Here is a 7310-nt window from a genome sequence, read left to right as displayed (position 1 = left end):
CCAGGGTGTTAAAAGTAGATGAGTGGGATTTCTGGTCGTGACTCAGCAGTAATGAATCCAGCTAGTATCCATGAAGACACAGGTTTCATCCCTGGCCTTGCTCAGTGGGTTAAGCATCTGGCATTGCCATGAGCTGTGGTATAGGTCACAGATGCAGCTCGGGCCTGGCATTGCTGTGGCTGTGATGTAGGCTGGTGGCTGCAGCTCTGATTTGACCCCTAGTGTGGGAATTTCCATATGCTGTGGGTGTGGCCCTAAAGAGACAAAAGAAAAAAAGTAGGTGAGCTGCAGATGGAAAGGGTAGGTCTGGGTTCTTGGGACCCTTGGTTTCTCCTTTCTTACTCTCAGTAAAGGGTGTCACACATTATTGTTCTAATAGTTAAGTCTTTAGTGAAGAGCAGTTTTTTTTTGAAAGATGTAAATATAGATTTTTTTTAAAAATCACCTGATGAAGATTTTAGAACAAAGTGGACTAAAAACAAAGAAACAAATGAAATGAGCAATCATATCACAACAGGTATAAAAAAAAATCCATCAAGGATTTTTCCCATGAGGAAAAAGAATTAAGTCACTAAGATGGTATACCAGCCAGAATGGACATCATCAGAAAGTCTACAAATAGCAAAGCCTGGAGAGGGTGTGGAGAAAAGGGAACCCTCCTACACTGTTGGTGGGAATGTAAATTGGTACAACCACTATGGAAAACAGTATGGAGGTTCCTGAACAAACTAGAAATAGAACTACCATAAAATCCAGCAACCCCACTCCTGGGCATATATCCAGAGAAAAATTTAATTCAAAAACATACATGCACCCCAATGTTCACTGCAGCACTATTCACAATAGCCAAGACTTGAAAGCAACTTAAACGTCCATTGACAGATGACTAAATTAAGAAGATGGGGTATATATACACAGTGGAATATTACTCAGCCATAAAAGGATGAAATAATACCATTGCAGCAACATGGATGGACCTGGAAACTATCATAGTTAGTCAGACAGTGAAAGACAAACATCATATGATATCACCTACATGTGGAGTCTAAATCTAAAAAAGGGACACAAATGAGCTTATTTGCAAAACAGGAACAGACTCACGGACTTTGGAAAACTTATGGTTACCAAAGGGACAGATGTGGGGGGTGGTGAACAGGGGGTTTGGGTTGGCATATGCACATTGTGGTGCATGAAATGACTGGCCTGCAGAGACCTGCTGTCCAGCAGAGAACTCTACCTGGTATTCTGTGATCATCAGTGTGGGAAAAGAATATGAACGAGAACGGATATGAGTATATGTATGACTGAGTCACCTTGTTGTACAGCAGAAACGATCACAGCCTTGTAAATCAACAGTAGGTCAATAAAACTTTACAAAGAGTTGAAAAATCAAAAGAATTATTTTAAACCCAATGTACAAAACCCAGTGCTTTCATTCCACATTCTGGTTAGTAAAGCGCTTGGGAAGCGAGATAAAATGGAAAAAAGGGAGAGAGATAAGGGGTGTGAGAGATACAGCGTGGAGGAAGTGGGGGACAGGACACACGTACAGACAGGCTGGATGACTGGTAAAGACAAGAGCCGCAGGATGCACAGGTTAAGTCAAGAGAGGCTTAGTGTGGAGAAGCAGGGCAGAGCTAAAAGCCCAGGGATGCTCTAATTGTGGGCTTGTCCCCCACCCTGCATGCCTTCCCTTGCTCCGTTATATATGTATGCCTGCCATTCCAAGGGCAGATTCGACAGTCACGCATCACTTGGAGGTCTTCTTCCTTCCTTCTTTTTTCTTTCTTTCTCTTTCTTTTTCTTTCTTTCTTTCTTTCTTTCTTTCTTTCTTTCTTTCTTTCTTTCTTTCTTTCTTTCTTTCTTTCCTTCCTTCCTTCCTTCCTTCCTTCCTTCCTTCCTTCCTTCCTTCCTTCCTTCCTTCTTTCTTTCTTTCTTTCTTTCCTTCCTTCCTTCCTTCCTTCCTTTCTTTCTTTCATCTGCACCCACGGCATGCAGAAGTTCCTGGGCTAGGGATCAAACCCGTGTCATAGCAATGACCAGTGCCACAGCAGTGGCCACACTGGACCCTTAACCCCCCAGGCCACCAGGAAACTCCTGGAAGTTTTCCATTGCTCTCAATCTACAGGCAAGCCAAAGTGGCCTTGGAAATGGGTGGTTTCAGCCCGTGTGGAAAAGGATGCCCTCCAGCGGGTCAGAGCAACCCCACCCCCGTCAATGTTTGGAAGAAGAGGGACAGAGGGCCCTTCAGCATGCAGTGTGAACTGGAGCTGGGCACTTGCCACCTGCTTCCTCACAGACTGAATCATGGTCCACTGCAGCTGCCGACCCTCAACACGTCCTGAAAGGAGCTCAGGGTGGAGTGAGGCCCTCTGTGCTCTGGGAAAACTGGCAGAACAGATCTCTGGATACTTAGACGTTTTCAAGAGAAAATATTATGAGCCTTTTTTTTTTTTTTTTTTTTTTTTTTGGTCTTTTTAGGGCCACACCCACAGGATATGGAGTTTCCCAGGCTAGGGGTGGAATCGAAGCTGTAGCCGCTGGCCTATGCCACAGCCACAGCAACGCCACAGCTCGCAGCAACACCGGCTCCTTAAGCCATGGAGCGAGGCCAGGGGCTGTGTTCTCGCAGGCAGGACATCAGCTCAGCCAGTGAGCCCTCTGACCCCCCCGCTTTTGTGATGTTTTTTCCTCTTTTCTGTGTGAGCCCAAGTGGTCCCGTCTCTGACGCTCTTGGGTGTAAAAACCCACTTGAGGGAAAGGTCTGAATGTCGGCTCACTTTCCCTGTGTCTTCCTGTAAGTGACAAGCGTGGAAACCCCAATTCTGGCCCTTGGACAGCGCAGAGTAGGATGGAACACGGGGTGTGAATTTTCCACCATGATCCCAAAGGCTGCTCTCGAGGAAGGCTTATGGCTATCAGGGCGTTTTACTTCTTATCACTTCTGATTTTCAGAAACCCTAAGAGGAAGGTATTAGTATCTCCATTTCATAGAAAAGGAGAATAAAGCCCAGAGAGGTTAAGGAACTTGTCCCAGGCTCCACAGCATCATGGTAGAGGCAGGATTCTCTTTGGGGTCCTCCCACTCTCACCGTACCCATCACACTGCACCTTGCCAACCTGGGGAAAGAGGCACGGGACTCTGAAGTCACATCATGTGGCCTTAAGGCAGCTGCCTGGCCAGAGCCAAGCCTCCCAGCGGTCTCTTAGAAAGTGGAGCTGCCCACCAGGGTGGAAGGCTGGGAGGCCTTGGGTTCTCCTGGAGACTCCAAGGGGCCGTGACCTCCAAAACCATCACAAACCTCAACCCACTTCCCTGGCCCTCTGGACTACTGGACCTCTGGCCTCAGAAAGGAAGTATTTCCTCATTGGTGTCTTAAACACTGGGAGTCTACATCTGGCATCTGAGCCGGAGTTTGGGGACCACCTATGCCACCCTGGTTGTCAAAATCCTCTGATAACCTGGTCTGTCCATTGCAAATCTTACTGCATCTTTCATTACAAACTCTTTCGAAATTTCTTTGAAGGTAAAGAGCATCCAAAAAAAATGGAGAGGTGTGCAGGAAAATCAAATAGAAATTCAGTTAAACAGAAATTCAGAAAAGAGCAAAATAATGACGACGGATGGAAAACAGGCTCTTGGGACCAGGGATTCCGGTCATCGTTCATTTCCAGAGGAAAAGGGGGTGGCCGTCATTCTGACCCCTCAATGGCGATTTCTAACTCCATGGAAAAACAGGCTCAGAGGCTTCTTTAGGGCACCTGCGGCCCCGATGTGGTCACCACAGGCCGGTCCAGGCTCCTGGCCCTCTTCAGAGTCCTTTGGTATTGGCTCCTCATTTCGTTATTGGAATTGCTTTGTGAGGAAGGGCGAGGATGCTTATGGCTCTGCCACTCCTTAGCTCCACCAGACAGTGGCTGAATCTCCAGAACTTTCTTTGCCTCTGCATCCTCACCGGTAACATGAAGATATTAATTGTTTCTATTTGTTAGCATGGTGGCGATTAACTGCCCACATCCAGGCAAACGTTCAGAGCGGCGCTGCTCGCATGGCACATGCGATGCAAATATTGGCTGTCTCTGTTGTTGAGATCCGAAACAGAGGACTGGAAATTCGGAGGTTTTGCACGAGGCTTGGACTAGACTGAATTTTTTAAATTAAGCAGTTTGCTGTTTATTAGTGGGGCATGATGTGTATGGACAAAAAGGAAGTGTGTACAGCTGGATGAATTTTGGCCAGGGCGTCACCTGGGTGGGGACTACTCCAGGACTGCCTGGCACACAGTCAACCATCCTTACTGAAGGGCACACAGACTCTACGGTTAGAAGGGGCTCCTCCTCTTTGGTGTTTTGCCCCTGGGTCCTGGTGGGATGGCAGTCGGCCTTGAGTTGGAGTCAAGGAAGTGGTTCTCGACCTGCCCTCCTCTCTTCCTCCAGACTCATTCACTCGACCAGCACTACAGCTGCAACCTCCCCTCCCTCCATGCCACCCCTGGTACCCTACGGTCCCTGCCCCTGTAGGGAGCCTTCCCCCAAAGGACCCAGCCCCAAGGCTCATAGCACCTAGTGTGCTGATCACTGCCCATGATGCTCCGCCCTCCCTGGATCCTGAATGTTCTCCAAACCTGCCACGGGAGATCTCTCCTCAAATATCTCCCTGCTACCCTCCCTCCATTCCTTTGGTTTCTGTGCAGCAGTGGCTTTATTCAAAACCTTCCCTCATCTCTGCCCCCCATGGCCTTGCTACCCCGTCACCTGCTGGCACGCGGGAGGGTGCTTACCTCAGCGTTCATCACCAGCTGGCACCTCTGCATTTATTTACACTTATTTCTGGCTTTGTGGTCTACCTCCCCCTCCATCCAACATCAATGCATGCTCTGCAAGAGCCAAGACTTGTCTTCCCCATTGCTGGTTACCAATGGGGGAAGGATGGTGGAAAGATTTGTAGGAATTTGGGATTAATAGGTAAACACTATTGTATATAAAATAGATAAACAACAAGGACCTACTGCACAGCACAGGGAACTGTACTCAATACCTTGTAATAGCCTATGATGAAAAGGTGTCTAAAAGTATCTGAAAAAGAGCATTTATATATATGTATATATATATTTACAACTGAATCAGTTGTAAATCAAAGATACTTCAATTAAAAATAGGCTGCCCAGGGAGTTCCCTTTGTGGTGCAAGAGAAAGGAATCTGACTAGTATCCATGAGGATGTGTGTTTGACCCCCGGCCTCGCTTGGGGTAAAGGATCTGGTGTTGCTGTGAGCCGCGGTATAGGTCACAGACGGCAGCTCAGATGCTGCATTGCGGTGGTTGTGGCATAGGCTGCAGCTGCAGCTCCCATTCAAGACCTAGTCTGGGAACCTCCATATGCTGTGGGTGCAGCTCCAATAAGACCAAAAAAAAAAAAAAAAAAAAAAAGGCTATTCATGCCTGAGGCTGGAAATGAGGGTGTTCTCTTGGGCCCCCAGGGCAGAGGAGGAGGCTGTGGGCCATGACTCTCTGCTGCCCCCTCCTGGTGGGGGGTACAGGGGTGGGGGCAACTACTGTTCAGATTATTTTTAGAAGCTCTTTCCTAAGACTTGGATTAGTAACCTGATGTTGGTGAACTTGGGTGAGAAAAAAAATCACCCCCATTTTCACTACTGCATCACTGAGATTTGGCACGAGGTAAGAGTTCTCTGTGATTACTAGCAGTACTCGTGTTTTGTCACCAATACCATTCACACGTATTTTCCATGGCACATTTCAGTCTCTGCAGACATCTGGTTTTTGCTCACCATGACACTGATATTATAACCATCAGAGGCACCAATAGATCATTTTATTAATGAGTTAATGGAGTTCCCTGGTGGCCTAGAGGGTTAAGGAGCCTGCATTGTCACTGCTATGACTTGGGTTGCTGCTATGGCTTGGGTTCAATCCCTGTCCTGGGATCTTCTGCACGCTGCAGGCGCCACCAAAAATATATTTAACCAGTTAATAAAAAAGCATGTAGATCACAAGTTTATTTTTGTAGTACTTTGATATCCGATGTCAATATCATTGATTTGCTTTGATATCCCATGTATTCTATTTTATGAATTAAGAACTCTTTCCTGAGAAGCCATCCACAGGTGCCACCAGGGAGCTGAGGGGACCCATGGCACATGAAGGAAGGGGTCCTTGTCTATGGGGTTGAGAGTCCCATTGAGGAAGAAGATGGAACCTTGGTTGTGGGGTGGGGAAGGCCTCCCGCACACCAGGAGCCCCAGCCTCTCGCACTCAACCTCCTCCGGGACTTGGGCCAAGGGTGATCACGACCTCAGCAGGAGGAAGCCAAGCCCTCCCTCTATACGGGCCTTTCTGTCAGCGTTCCCACCCCCTCCCTTCAATTCTCTTCCTCTTCTAGTCCCAACTCTTTCCACTAAACACCATGAAGCCCCCACACCCTTCCAAGATTTGCTGCTGGCCCAGAGCGAGACACATTGGCCCTTCCCTTCCCTGGTGGTCAAGGTGAGGACACCGGCGCAAAAATGGTTACAAAGCCAGCTTCCCCTCCTGGGCATTTACATCTCTGATCTAGACAGAGCCTTCTATCTTGGATAAACCCTAAATTCAAAAAGACGGATGGTCAAATTTTCCTAGCAGGTTCAAACCGAGCTTTGAACTGTAGGGTGGAATGAGTTTCTATGACCAAAGCAAAGATTTGCAGGAAGGATGCTGGTTGGCAGGGAAAAAAAATGTAGGGCTAGTAAAGAGAAGTTGTATCTGTCAGCAGTTCATACATCTTATTATTCTTATGAAATCCTTTCTTCTGTTGAGCTTCCTTAGTGAAGGCTAGAGAATATAAAGGAGATGATGGGAATTACCTTCTTTTGGTCTCAGTCATAAAGGCCACCGTGAGAATTTGAGCAAGTCATGAACACATATTTCATGTCTCATTTTATAAGCCAGGTCATTGTATTCAAAATGATACACGCACCTGTATATTCCATAGCATCACTACTCACAATAGCCAAACCACGGAAGCGATCTAGATGTGCTTCAACAGATGAATGGATTAAGATGTGGTGCATACACACAATGGAATACTACGCGGCCATAAAAAAGAACAAAATAATGCCACTGGCAGCAACCTGGATGCAACTAGAGATTCTCACACTATGTGAAGTAAGTCAGAAAGAGAACGAAAGATAACATATGAGATCACTGAAACGTGGAATCTAAAATACAACACAGATGAACCTATCTACAAAACAGAAATAGACTCAGACAAAGAGAACAGACTTGTGGTTGCCAAGGGGGAGGGGAGAGGGAGTG

The sequence above is a fragment of the Sus scrofa genome, chromosome 13, assembly GCF_000003025.6.
Source record: "Sus scrofa isolate TJ Tabasco breed Duroc chromosome 13, Sscrofa11.1, whole genome shotgun sequence".
Taxonomy (NCBI): Eukaryota; Metazoa; Chordata; class Mammalia; order Artiodactyla; family Suidae; genus Sus; species Sus scrofa.
This window is presented reverse-complemented; position numbering follows the sequence as displayed.